Raw genomic sequence first — 14,805 nt, 5'->3', positions numbered from 1 at the left:
GACTCGACGGGAAACAACAACAACAACAAGTTCATCTGTCCCACATCACATCAGCTATGTGGTGAAACTCATGTGAAATTGCTTGCCACAGTTCAGCAAATAAATAAATGAAGCCGGTGCTTATTTTACTCAGTGCAAGCCAGTGCATACCGTGTTTAGGGATTAATCCGCCCCTAGTCACACACGCCAGGTGGGCGCTGAAAGCTTGGCCTAAGACTTCCATCCAGAACAAGCAGCACAATCCAACAGCTATGTTCTCTTACCTGCCCCCTTCCACCACAGGTGTCTTTTCATGGAAGCAAAACCATATAACTTTAACCTATTCGAGGAAGCGGCCGCCACTATCAAATCATCCACATGTGTCAGAAAAAGACACCCAAGCCCCCACTAATCCAGACCGGCCTCAGCCAGGCTTGAAGCATGGTTCCCTCCCGGCGCCGTATCCTTTTTCCCTCCCTAGCAGCAAGCCTCATTGTGAAAAACCGAACACATGTTGGTAATAGTGGATAAAAGCGAGTAGCTAGACCTGGCTCTGAGGGAAGCAAGGCTCTGAGAGCGGTGTCTGTTTGGGGGCCTCTACAGGACGCCGGCAGATCGTAGCCTCCTACCCCTGAGCTGGCAAAGTTGTGGGAGCTAAATAGAGACAGATAACTTCAAGTAGATCTCTGCACTTAGTATGTTGTTATTGTTATGTGCCGTCGAGGTTTCCCGAGGCAGTATCACTACGGAAGTAGGATTGCCCAACCTTCCTTCCGAGGAGTGGCTGGCGGGTTGCCAGCCTTCTGGTTAGCAGTCAAGTGCTTTAACCACTATGCTACCAGAGTTCTGGTTCTCCACAGTTCCTCCACAGCTCCTCATATCTATCTCATCACTCCCTGGGACCTATCATTCTCAGTAAGACCCTCTCCCCCCAGGGCTATCATTCCTCGCATACAGGTGAAAGGGAGGTCGATGAGATTACAACGACGGGCCCCAAGACATCTTTAAAATCGCCACCCCCGCGTGCCCTGCTGCGACCAACCCTAGAGGTCAAAGGCGCAGATCTATCGCCACAGAGAGGCCAGCTCTAGCGACGTGCGCTGGCGTCTCTCCAAAGGTAGGTTCCAACCAACCGAAGGCATCTGGGAAAATATTCCAGCTATGAAGACATGTGCCCTTCGATAGCTCAGCTGGTAGAGCGGAGGACTGTAGGCAAGACATGCACGGACATCCTTAGGTCGCTGGTTCGATTCCGGCTCGGAGGAGGTACTTAACAGTTTTGCTACCACCACAGTGCACGTGTAGCCCCACCTCTCCTCTACTTGATGACCTCCTTGGCCTGCAGCAATGCACTATCCCAATTCTGTCAGAGGAAAGCCAGGAACTGGTGGTAGTCCCAGGGAACACATCTGATCATTCTTGATGCTTTCCAAATATACTTTGGAGAAACATACTTTTGACTTTTTTCTATGATTCTCATACAGCTCCTAGTCCACCTGGCATCAGCACTTTGCTTACCATTGACAAATTCTTTTACATGTAAGTGGACAAACTAGCTACCCATGATGTAACTCTAGAGGCTGGCAGGAATTGGTCAGCAAATACCATGGCATCCTTACTGAAAACTTCTCTATCCTGTCTTTCTCTCGGTGGCTCTCACCATCCCTCCCTCCTTCTTACTCTCTGTATCTCTGTCTCCCTGTCTCTTGCCTTTTCTCTCTCATATGTCCATAAATTTCTCCATGTCTTATATGTCTATCAGTACACCCAAAAATCTCTCATCATGCCCATGATTAATCACCTGTGGGCTGATCAGCCACCCTGAGAAACTCCATCTGCCTGCCTACTCAGCACCTACTGAAGCCCCCATGTCAGGAGGACAACCCGGGGGAAGGCTGTCAGTTGGCCTGAGTGGTCATCAAGAAGATGTCCATCAAGAGGATACCCAGTGGCTCATTCAAGTTGCCTGTCAGTGTGAGGATACAAAGCCTCGAGCAGGTCTTACCTTACAAGCACCTGCACCCCCTCTGACTGTACTGGAGAAGTGAAGCTTTTGCTAGAGGAACGGTGATTCTTACATGCTGTTCAATGCTGAGGAAACTAGCTGCAATGAATGTCCAGCAACTTCTGGTACTGCCAGGAAGCAAACGTGCAGGCCTGAAAAGAACTCCAAGTTTCTAGGGTTAGGAGAAGGTCGGTCTGGTCCAAGGGTTGAGTGCCACTAAAACATGGCCTGGATACCAGATCCCATGTGACAAAGGACATACACCACTAGTGGGTTGGCCTGGCTCCCTTTTGTACTGGGCCCTCAGGGCTGAGTTGCAGGAGCCCCAGAGGGAAGATCAGTGAGCCTGAAGCAGGAAGTGGGCTGCACATTATATAAGGAATGGGCTGTGGGTGCAAAGAGGAAAACAGAGAGGCGACCTTGATCTCATCTCTGGCTCCAAACTGAAAATGCCAGAGATGTGTGCAGTTGGATAATAGAGAAAAGAAGACACCAGAAGCATCCTGGGTTAGGAGTATGAGTCCTTGAGGCTCTGGGGCACCTGCCTCAATTGCCATGCCCTATCTTGCTGCCAGAAAGGGTTTTTCAGATTCTGGACTTCACATGGAGGTTGGGTTCCCGAATGTGATTTCCCTTCCTCCAAACCACTCTGGTCTGCTGCCTAGTCTCCTGCCTTTGCTCCCAGTTCTCCCACCCCTACCTCCCTCTCAGACAGCACTCCTAGTGGATGGTTGTGCAGCAGCCTCTCCAGTCTCCTGTGGATTATGACAGCATGTCTGTGGGCACACACAGGTGACTTTGGAGAAGACTGTAAAGCTCTGCAACAGGAAGAGAGAGATGCCAGCCTTGAACATCACTGTCTGCTGAACAGAAGATGCAACCTCAGCCTTTATTGGCCATTCTCCCCCGACGGGAAGTTCAGCCGCCAGGGCCTTTTGGAACCATGCTTGGGTGCATTTAGGGACCTGGACCCCTGCACTCCCCCTTCCCACTGGGGCGGGACAGAGAGCAGCAGGAGGAAGTGCCCCTGGACAACAGAGGTCCTCCTTACAACCAGTTAAGTAGAGGGTGCAGCCGAAGGGTGTCAAACTCTGATGACCTGAAGTGGCTTCGGTGTGGCTGGTCAAGCCATTGGTAGAGAGGTCTGAAAGCAACTCGGATACCTGTGGTCTCAGCCCTTGCCTTGACATCCCTCAAAACCTTGAGGAAGCAGCCGCCTCCATTAAATGATGAGGATCCACAGGCGGGCAGAGAGGGCACGGAAGCCCCTGCTGGCTACCACGGACACCAGGCTCCGACAGGCGTAGAGTAGGTACCCTGCCTGGCACCAGACTCATCCTTCCTCATTTGGCAGCAAGCTTCATTGTGGAAAACAGGAGCAACGTCTGTCAGAGAGGGTAGGAAGGAGAGGCCACACTAGGACCTGGGGGAAGCAAGGCTCCACGAGGCAGGGCCTGTGGGGGCTTCTAAGGAGCCTTGGTGGAGCAGTGGTTAAGTGCTCACCTGCTAACAGAAAGGTGCACGATTTGAACCCACCAGCAGCTCCGCGGCAGACTCCTGGGCGCAGTAGATTTCCGTAAAGACCACAGCCTTGGAAAGCCTATAGGGCAGTTCTATTCTGCCCTACAGGATCGCTAGGAGTGGGAATCGAATCCACGGTAATAAACCAAAATAACTGCCCCGAGTTCCCTGGAGCAGGTGATGGCATTGAACCGCTAGACCTTCTGCTTAGCAGGCCAATGCTTTAAGCACTGCACCACCAAACTTGTTCCCAGTCAGGGTTTGATTTGTGTATTACAGCGTCTGTGAGGTTTGCAGTCACCCGCCCCAGTGGCCGTTTCGGTTCTTTTTTCTTTCACCACCTCTTCCCACACCAACTCGCCACACTCTGGGACCCTCCCACCTGCTTTCGCCCTTTCTTCTTTCACTCCTACACTGTTACCTACGCGAGTGCAGATAGGGGTAGGGTCGATGAGATCACATTGAAGGGCACCAAGACAATTTTAAAATCTCCACTACAGCGTGCCCTGATGCAACCAGGAGCCAGTAGAAACCGAGCGCAGAGTATCTTCTCCAATAGGAAAGGCGCGCCCTAGCGACGTTTGCCCGCCTATCTCTAAGGGTAGGTTCCAGCCAACCGAAGGCACCTGGGAAAATACCCCAGCTGTAGCAGCAAGCACCCTTCGATAGCTCAGCTGGTAGAGCGGAGGACTGTAGATGGAATACTTGCGGGCATCCTTAGGTCGCTGGTTCGATTCCGGCTCGAAGGAGGTGCTAGGTGCTTTTGCAATAACCACAATGCAAATCTATTTCCACCTCTCTTGCCCTGTAGCAACGCGTCATCCTGATTCTGACCAAGAAAGCCAGGCAAGCCTTCCTATAACACTGATATATTTTCGGGGTCCTAGGAAACACACTTGATTCTTCCTGTACTCCAGACATACTCTTCAGCTCAAATAGTGCCACTCTGGTTCTTCCTTATAGCACAGTGAACCCACCTACAAACTTCCTATGCCCTTTCTCCTTCTCATACAACTCTCACAATCTGTGGTGCCCTGTCTTCTGCTTACTCACACATTCTGTGAGTTACATATATGTACATATATGTGTGCATGTGTGTATGTCATAGCTATCCATGATGTAACTTTTTTAAAAATGTAACCGATGTCAATGAAAGTGTTAAAGTGGTAGGGGTCTCAGAGTGTAAACAATCTTGCACTTGAACCTTATTTCCTACCAGCACTTTCACATACACTGGAGCTGGTATCAATTTCAAGCCAGTTCCCTTACACTGCAGTGCTCTTTTTCCTGTGTCCTGTCTGCTTGGCATCTATGGGTCTTTGCTTTGGACACCTGATGCCCCTGTTTTGTCGATACTCTAAGCACAGGCTTACTTTGCCTGTTGGGTAATCTGTCCCTTTGTCCCTTGGTCCAGGACAAGCAACATCAACCTGAACATCTGTTCCTGCCTCATCCGGCCACAAGTGCCTTTCCATGCACATGTGAATAACTTTGACCGACATAAGAAAACAGCGCCATATACAGATAGATCAGGATACACGAACCGGCAGAGTAGCGCACAGAAGCCCCCGCTGGCCATAATGTGTACCCCCAGTCTGGACTCATGTCCTCACTTGACAACCAACCCCATTGCGGAAAAACTGTCCTCCCCAGCTAAGCCCACAGGAGGGGGGCCAGACCTGGCCTTGGAGGAAGCCAGGCTCTGAGAGGGTCCGAGTTTGGGGACCTCCGCCGGACTGGAGAGGTTTGCAGCCGCCTGCCAGTAACTGGATTCTCCTCCTTCTTCCATCACCTCTCCCCACACCTTGCTACTCGCCAGGACCTCCCCCCTTCCAGAGCCAACATCCGCACAGGTAAAGTGACAGTGGAATCAATGAGGCGACACACAGCGAAGGGCCTTAGAGATCTTTAAACTCGTCACCAAGGGGTGCCCCGCTGCAACCAAACAGCAGCGAAAAATGGGCGCAGAATAGCTGCTCTGCCAGTAAAGGCGCGCTCTAGCAACGTGAGCTGGAGACTCTCCAAAGATGGGTTCTGACTAACTGACGGCATTTGGGACCCAAAGCTGTTGGGTGACTTGGCCTCCTGGCTCTCTTGAAAGAAATATCCCAGGGACCGCTGCGTGCACCCTTCGATAGCTCAGTTGGTAGAGCGGAGGACTGTAGTTGGTACTTTGTGGACATCCTTAGGTCGCTGGTTCGACTCCGGCTCGAAGGAGGTGCCTGGCACTTTTGCAAAAACCACAGTGCTCCTCTAGCCCCACCTTTCCTCTGCCTGACGACTCCCTTGCCCTGTAGTAACGCACCATTCCGACAGGCAAAAACCAAGCACTCCATCCTGGAGCATAGGCATGCGCTGTCCCAGGAGGAAGCACACCTGATTCTTCTTTGCATCTTCCAAGTATGCCCTTCAGTTCAAAACAGTCCACCTCTGCCTCTTCGTTTCCTTACAGCCTCACCACAGGTAGCTGTGACAAAAACTGGGAGCATCCCCTGTTGTGAGTGTGGCCCTTAGGTGTTGGAGTCTCTGCTACTGTCACCTTATTCAACTGCAGAGCACTGAAAGCATTTTTCAGGCTTTCAACTCCAAGTGCAGTTAGTATCTGTTTCTGGATTTGTGTTGTCTCCTTGCAAGCTGCCCCAGACCTTTCCCACCTGTATTCTCACATGTCCTCTTCCGATGGCAGCATCCTCTTCAGCCTTCAGTGGGCTGCCTCTGTGTGGGGTCCCTTCTATACCAAGACCTTCTTACGTCACTTCACAGCAAGACTAATGCATTGGAAACTGGAAAATGAAATTAAAAAAATTATGCTAGGAATTTTATCATATCTCATAATAGACAAGGCTTTCCAACAGGTGCACGTTCCAGAAATAATTGGAAGAATTTTCAGTTACCCTTGTGATTTTCAAAGAGGACATCACAGCTGTTTCACTTTATATGTGCAGTAAACCTCCTGCCCCTATATAGCAGAAGAACAAGTAGATGATGAACATGTTCTTCCACATTCCCCTCTACTCTCTTCCAAGCTTTGAGGTTCTCTGGCTTCTAGAATCTGACCGATGAAGAAAGACTCATTGCTGATGCTGAGAAAAAAATCTTATATTTAATGAAGGACATTGTTCCTTTTCAGATTTGGCAGGAATAGGGATTGGGACAATTTCACTGAAGATCTCTAAATATTCTCTCTTTTACTCAGCCCCCATGGTCTCATCTCTTCATCAACTGGTGGCCTTTCTTAGACATTAATCCTCTATGTGGGGCATCCCCCGTGGTAAATGAGCTCATAAATGAAGTTCTGAAATCTTTATACCTTTAAATAATGTGATTAATTGAAAACAAAGCCTTTTTTCACTCTTCTCCATCCCTGCACTCAGGCTAATACTGGTTATGAAAATAAATGTGATCCAAGGCTAGAAAGATGACCCATGTGGAAGATTTTCCAAACAGTTGTGGTTAAAGGGACTATGGATAAATGTGTATAGTCTTTTCCTAATGGTGGATGAGAGGTACAAACTTTTCAGGTCCATCTTTTGTGTTCTAGTCCTTTATTTTACACAAATCAAGATGTCTGGGAACATTTTGAAGGGCCATTCATTTCAGTATCAGAGCCTGATTAGGCCATAAACAACTGAGCACATTGCAGACACTTCCCAAAACAGCGAAGAGTGGGGCTTTGGAGGCTGACCTGCTGGTAGCCACAAAGAGTAACTGTATGACTCAGCCTCTTCAAGATGAGAAGGCATGCCTTTTTACAAGGAAGAAGAACAGCGTCTGAGACCATGCCTCAGGATAAAAGAACAAAGGACAAGCAATTTACTATTAGGCACATCACTTTGTTTTCCTACTGTTGTAGCCCAGTTTCATTATAACTCAGAGAATACAGCAGAATTGTAAGTCACAAAAAAGGCAAGTGAGTTCCTTTCTCTTTGTCCTGCAGCATAACCCCACATTCAATTGAAGATCAACACTGCCCTAGAAGATGGGGAATACTCTTCTTCTTACAGATGTAGTTTTCCTCCTTCTCTCCTTGATATTTTTAGTGAAAATATTAGAGGTTAAAAAAAGATCACTTTTGAAATAATCAGTTTAATCATTTCTATTCACCACCTCAACTCTCTGATTTAGCTGAAATGGACCATGTTTCACAGGCTTACAAACACAAAGGGATAACCAGGTGCTCTCTCTGCTTTAACCCCTCTGCCTTTTTTGTGAAATTCCTTCTGACATTCTCAGTTACTCATCTCAGGATCATCTTTACCACAATTTTTTTTTTTTTTTTTTTTCCTAGCTCCCCAAGTCTCAGTTTGGTTCTTCTCTTCCTTGTCTCTTTGGTGGCCCTTAATTATCCTCTAATTATTTTCACCTGTCATGCTATATTGATATTATGCTTTAACATCCTCATAAGCAGTGAGCTCCTTAGGTCTGAGACAATGTCTTATTTAGTTTGGTGTCATCAGCATCCTGAACAACCAGTCACATGAGGGGTGGGGGCACATTAAACTTGGTTGATCTGAGGTCCCTTTGGTGTGGGCAGTCAAGCCATTGGGAAAGAGGTCTATGAATTGTAAACCTGTTGGGTTCTGAAAGCAACCTGGACACCCATGGTCTCTGTCCTTGCCTCATCATGCTGCATAACCTTGAGCAAGCAGTTGAAGAGCAAAGGCAAGGCTGGATTCAGGGTATCAGACAGACCTTTTGCCCTGAAGGAATGGGCCTACTAGAGTGCAAGGAGGATAGCTGGGATGAGCCCAGCTTCAAACTTTAAACTTGAAGGAAAGCAAACTCCTTACAGGCTCCTGACCCTCTGCTGAGATACCTGTACTCTCTTCATTTCTCCAATTTGCCCCAATATAAAACAGCTCATTTGTTGTTTAGATATCCAATAAGAAGCAACAAGTCACTCAATAAATTCACATGGCCTTTGACATTTCTAGTGGATGGTAGAGGAGAAGATTATGTATTGTTCTATAGACATCCTTAGATGACGAATTTGATTCCAGCTTGGAGAACTTGTTTGCATTATCTATACATCAATGGTTCTCAACCAAGGGCCATTTTGTCTCCTAGGGTATGTCTGAAAATGTCTGGAGAGATTTTTGATTGTCATAACTGGGAGAGGGTTGCATCTAGTGGGTAGAGGACAGGAATGTTGGAAAACCTCCTACAATGCACCCCCCCCCCAAATGAGTTATCAGTCTCGAAATGTCAGTAATGCAGAAGTTGAGAAAACTTGGTATAATGTCCAGAGCTATAACATCATTCGAGTATTTGCTCTGCTTTTGTTGGGCAAAGAGGTACTTCTGCTACAACTAACTAGACTATGCATAAAATAAATCTTTATTACAGGTATACATTTTCAGAAAATAAAGGAAATCTCCAAGTTCCCTTCCCCATCATAACATGAGCAGAAATGTGGTATTATGCACACTGGATGGCATAATTTCCCTGAAGGCAGGTGCTCATATCTTTATTGTAGTTGAGTGAGTGTGCTGGAGAAGTGGGGTGGCTGGACTTGGGGCTGGCAACAAAGTACGAAAGTTTAGCCTGAGACTTCTTCATTAAGCTGTGACTCTCAGTCATGGATTGAATTGCATTCTTCAAATATATGTGTCAATCAGGGAAGAGATAACTATCGGGAGAAGTGGGAGGGGAGCTGTTGCACTAGGGTGAATTGTAGTCAATGTCATGAGACAATATGTGTGTGAACTGCTGTATGGAAAGTGAATTTGCTCTGTAAACTTTCACCCAAATCACAATTTAAAAAAAAAAAGTGTCAATTTGGCTAGGCTATTATTATCAGTATTGTGTGATTATCCTCCATTTTGTGATGTGTGGTAAATCCTAACCTCTGCCTGTAGTTAGAGAGACAGGATTAGGCTATGTTAAAGAGAATTAGTTTATATTTGTTATGTTAATGAGGCAGAATTAGGGTGGGATGCATCTCTCTTACTCTGAAGTCAGAGTGTCTCTGAACCTATGTCAGGAGAGTTTCCTTGGTGTGTGGCCTGTATCACCTTTTATCTTACAAGAGATAAAAGGAGAGAGAAGTGAGCAGAGAGGGGGAGTGGAGTGCCTCTTTGGGACCCTGATCCCTGCGCAGAGAACCTTCTCCTTGTCCGTTGAGAGGACTGATGCCAAGACACATGGAGATCTCCAAGGAATGCTGGGTCCAATAGATGTTGAAAGGAGGCCAAGACCTTCTCCCAGAGCTGACACAGAGAGAAAGCCTTCTCCTAAAACTGGCATCCTGAATTCAAACTTTTAAACTGTAAGAAAGTGAATTTTTGTTTGTTAAAGCCACCCATGTGTGATATTTCTTTCATAGCAGCACTTGGTAACTAAGACACCCTCCAGGTGGTCTGAAATGAATGCAGAGAGGCAGCCTGGTTGCAGGCAGAGGCAAGGCAAATACTATCTGAAGGTGAGGACCTTGAGTTCAGGTTCTCAGTTTTTCTACAAATAAAGATAAACCAAAACCAAGCTTTTGCTTAAAAAGTCATCAAACAGAGAAAAAGCAACAGGGGAGAAAAGAAGATTTATACTTATAAGCCTTAAGATATTGAAATTTTCAGCTAAACAATACAAAATCACTATGGATGAAATATTTAAAGAAATAAAGGATGGGATCATATAAATAGGATGTTGTTGTTGTTATGTGCCATCGAGTCGGCCCCGACTCATAGCGACCCCTCCTTGGGTTTCCGAGGCAGTATCACTACGGAAGTAGGATTGCCCAACCTTCCTTCCGAGGAGTGGCTGGTGGGTTTGAACCGCCAGCCGTCTGGTTAGCAGGCAAGTGTCTTAGCCACTATGCTACCAGAGCTCCCATAAATAGGATAGCAACCTGAAACTATAAAAATGATCATGTGGATTTCCAAAACAAAAAACCCTATAACATTTCAAATGAAAAATATAATTGTTGTAATAAAAAATCTCAATAAATGATTTAACTGATGGATTAATATAAGAACAAAGGATAGCTAGCTAGATAGATAGATAGATAGGAGTTCTGGCGGCATAGTGCCTAAGGCATATGATAAAGATCTTACCAAGAATTTAACAAAGAGAGATGAAGAGATGGAAAATATGTAAGAAATTACATCTTTGAGGAGAAAACAGAAAAAAATGAAGAAGAGAGGATACTTGAAGAAACAATAAACTCAAAAAACCAAACTCACTGCCATCAAGTCAATTCAGCCTCATAGCAACCCCCTTTGGGCTTCTGAGGTGCTAAATCTTCACAGAAGTAGATTGCCTCATTTTACTTCCATGGAGTAGCTAGTAGGTTTGAACTGCCAACTATCTACTTAGCAGTCAAATGCCTTAGGCACTACTCCATAAAAAACTAATAAAAAAGTTGAATTCCTGGCACAGGAAGCACCGTGTGTGTGTGTGTGTGTGTGTGTGTGCATATATATATATATATATATATATGCACACACACACCCTGTAGGATCAAAGAAAAAAGAAGTCTAAATATAAATTTATTGTAGTGAAACTCTAGTATATTATGAACAAAGACAAAATCTTACAAGCAGCCAGAGGAAAACAAAAATTACCTACAAAGAAGATAGAGTGATAGTTGACTTAGGGTGATAGTTGACTTCCCAATAGTGATAATGAAAGCTTGAAGAGAAACTCCACTATAGCATGGGAAAAAACACAATAGCAACAAAATTTTGAAAACTGGAAAGCAGATACAAGAAGACTGGCTTAGAAAGATTAATTCTACTCAGGCAGTGAGGAAAGTCAAGATCCAGCTCAATTTATTCCACAAAATCTCTCTGCATTTTAGGGAGTGGAATGAATGGAAGTCTAAATTAAGAAGAATTGTTGAAAATTGTCTAATAAAGAGAGTCTAGATAACTTCTTCACTATCTAGATTGGCGGCTAACCCTCTCCCACCCTAACAGAAGATTAGATGATTTGTTTCTGGAGCAGGTACAACAGAGTGTCTCTAGCCTGTTGAAGATAGGAGTACTATACTGAAAACTAGAAGCTTTAATAAGGTGTGTGCTGGGAGCTCTGGTAGCATAGTGCCTAAGGCACTTGACTGCTAACCAGAAGGCTGGCAGTTCAAACCCACCCGCCACTCCTTGGAAGGAAGATTGGGCAATCTAGTTCCGTAGTAATACCACCTTGGAAACCCAAGGAGGGGTCACTATGAGTCGGGTCTGACTCGACAGCACACAACAACATACTAAATGCAGAGATCTACTTGAAGTCATCTTTCTCTACTTAGCTCCCACAACTTTGCCAGCTAGACAGGAGACAGGAGAATTTTCTCTGGGGAAACTGATAAGTCCACAATGAAAGATCTAAATATATTAGATGGAGGAATAGGCAGACAAGCGACACAGACCATCTCCAACAAAGAAAAGAAAAACCAATTGACAGAGATACAGAAGATAATACTAGAGCCCTGAGCTTTGAAAGGAACTATACAGAGTGGATTAGGCAACTAGTGGAAAAACCTGAACAAAAACAGTGAGTACAGAGACAGTCAGAACTGCAGACTGTCAGCTACTCTGATGGGACCAACAGTCTTAATATTTCCAAGTGGTTTTGGGACCTGAGAATTGACCTAAAGATCAGCCCTGGTCACCAAGGCCTGCAGGGACAACTGTGCTGGTGGTCTATGATTAGGAAAGGAAACAGCAAGGAGGGAGACAACCTGAGCTGTTAACTTTCTGCTGGCTGGAGGGTGCAGCCATTTTGATTGTTTACACATGGCAGCCATTTTGGGTATTTAAAGTGATCGAGGGCACCGCCATTTTGAATGTTTACAAGTGACAACCATTTTGGATTTTAAAGTGATATCATTCTCATTTGGATTCCAGGGACCTAAGAATAGGCTCTGTTTGCCAAGGTCGGCAGAGACATACAAGAGGCTGACAATAAGAAAGGAGACAGGTGGTGTGTGTATAAGTGCTGTCAACTAGTGCATAGAGGAGCACAGCACAGTACCCTGTTTGCATAGATAACATACAAACAAAACAAAGAAAATGAAAATCATGGGCAAGTCACTCCAACATACAATCACCAATTAAATATAAGAACAAAAACGTCACAATGCCTTGGAGACAACAGAGCATCACAGTCCACACAAAGAAGCAAGATAAAGCAAGAGAAACAAGGGACCAGGGTACAGACCCAAATCACATCCCTGAGGAAGATGCAGCATTGGAACTCCCTGATAAGAAATTAAAAATAATTATACTTAGGTATCTTCAAAGGAGTGAGAGACAGGTCAACGAAAACACAGACAAAACCCTAGAACAATTTTGAAAGACAATACAAGAGCACAATAATGAAATAAATGAAAAATTAGAAATGATACAAAATCTACACACAGAAATCTAGAAGATTAATACTAAATTGTAAAAAATAGGTAATACATTGAAAGGGCAAAGGAGTAGAACTGAATTAATGGAAGACAGAATTAATGAGATTGAAGACAAATACCTGAATACCTCTTTGGAAAGGGATCAGTCAGAAAAAAGATCAAAACAAAATGAAGAAAGCTTAAGGTTCATGTGGGATACCATCAAAAGGAATAACCTAAGTCATTGGAATTCCAGAACAGGAAGAGAAAAATAAAACCACTGAGAAAATTGCCCAAGATTTGTTGGAAGAAAACTTTCCTGATATGAAGAAAGATGAGAACATATCCATTCAGGAAGTCCACCAAACCCCAAACAGGATAGACCCCAAAAGAAAATCACCAAGACATATCATCATCAAACTCACTAACACCAAAAACAAAGAAAGAATCCTGAAAGCAGCACTGGAAAAATGAAAAGTTACCTACAAGGGGCAACTGATAAGACTCAGCTCAGATTTCTCAGCAGAAACCATGCAGGTGAGAAGACAATAGAATGGTATATATAAAACTCTGAGAAAGAAAAATTTCCAACCACGAATTATGTACCCAGCAAAATTGTCCCTCAAATATGATGGTGAAATTAGAACATTTCCAGATAAGCAGAAATTAAGGAAATTTGTTAAAACCAGACCAACCTTACAAGAGATGCTAAAGGGAGTCCTTTGGACAGAGAAGCAACAATAGCCAACAGCAACTGATCATTAACATTCATGATATAACTCAGAAACCAACCCAGCTATGGAAGTATCCAAAGTAAATAAGCCTACAAGATCATAAACAGGGAACCAGAGATATCTACAAACCAAAAAGAGGGAAAAAATTGTGTCATTACAAAATTTCTAGATGGTAGGGATGTCAAGACAACTACAAGATAGAATGGACTGTTCTAAACTTGGGAAGTAAATTATAAATCACAGGGTAACCTCAAAGAAAAATTATAAACTTCACATCAAAATAAAAAAGAGGACCAGCACAAATATTTAGCAAATTCTAAGACAATAGCAACAAAAGAAGTGATAACACAATTCATAAACAAAATGAGCTCAGCATAGAAAATTATATAGAACAAAGAAATCGACAACTCAAAAAAGCACATAACAAAAATTAAAGCAACATTTATATTTGCCAATAATTACATATCTGACAAGGGACTTATCTCTAAGATTTATAGAAAACTCCAACGTCTCAACACCAAAATAGTTAACAATCCAATTGAAAAATGGGCAGAAGACATGAATAGACACTTCATCAAGGAGGATATTCAGGTGGCTAGCTAATACATGAAGAGATGCTCACGATCACTGGCCATCAGAGAGATGCAAATCAAAACAACAATGAGATACTGTCTCACCCCAGCACTGATAGCAAGGTTCAACAAGAGAGAAAATAACCAATGCTGGCAGGGATGTGGAGAGATTGGGACTCTCATACACTGCTGGTGGGACTGTGAAGTGTTACAACCACTGTGGAAAGCAATATGGTGATTCCTTAGAAAGCTGGAATTGGAGATACCATTTGACCCAGCAATCCCCTTGCTAGGTATATATCCTAGAGAGGTGAGAGCCAGGACAGAAACAGCTATATACACACTCATTTCATCCCAGCACTATTTACAATAGCAAAAAGATGGAAACAACCTACGTGCCCATCAGTGGAAGAGTAGATGACCAAACTATGGTACATACACACAGTGGAATGCTATGCAGCAGTGAAGAATAACATAGAGTCTGAAAAACACTGCATAATATGGATGAACTTGGACGAGATTATGCTGAGTGAAATAAGTCAATCACAGAAAGACAAATATAGTATTAGTTCATTGTTGTGGAGGGTCAAGGAAAGGTTTATATATGGAGGGAAACTTTATTTGCTCATTGCCAGGGGTGGGAGGGGAAGGAAAGGAACACTGCAAAAA

General features: G+C 44.4%; 3 non-coding genes across 3 annotated transcripts; all 3 read left to right on the top strand.

The window, feature by feature from the left end:
* The first annotated feature begins 1,154 nt into the window (after positions 1-1,154).
* TRNAY-GUA lies at positions 1,155-1,244 on the top strand. The gene is given in 2 exon segments: positions 1,155-1,191; positions 1,209-1,244. It is a non-coding gene; the product is annotated as a tRNA-Tyr (tRNA).
* Positions 1,245-4,164: 2,920 nt separating this feature from the next.
* Positions 4,165-4,254, top strand: TRNAY-GUA. Its single transcript is given in 2 exon segments — positions 4,165-4,201; positions 4,219-4,254. It is a non-coding gene; the product is annotated as a tRNA-Tyr (tRNA).
* A 1,379-nt stretch (positions 4,255-5,633) lies between these two features.
* Positions 5,634-5,722, top strand: TRNAY-GUA. Its single transcript is given in 2 exon segments — positions 5,634-5,670; positions 5,687-5,722. It is a non-coding gene; the product is annotated as a tRNA-Tyr (tRNA).
* Positions 5,723-14,805: the final 9,083 nt, after the last annotated feature.

The sequence above is a fragment of the Orycteropus afer genome, unplaced genomic scaffold, assembly GCF_000298275.1.
Source record: "Orycteropus afer afer isolate SDZICR_OR568_19922 unplaced genomic scaffold, OryAfe1.0 scaffold00292, whole genome shotgun sequence".
Lineage (NCBI taxonomy): Eukaryota > Metazoa > Chordata > Mammalia > Tubulidentata > Orycteropodidae > Orycteropus > Orycteropus afer.
The sequence above is the reverse complement of the archived record's forward strand: the minus strand, read 5'-3'. Positions and strand labels throughout refer to the sequence as shown.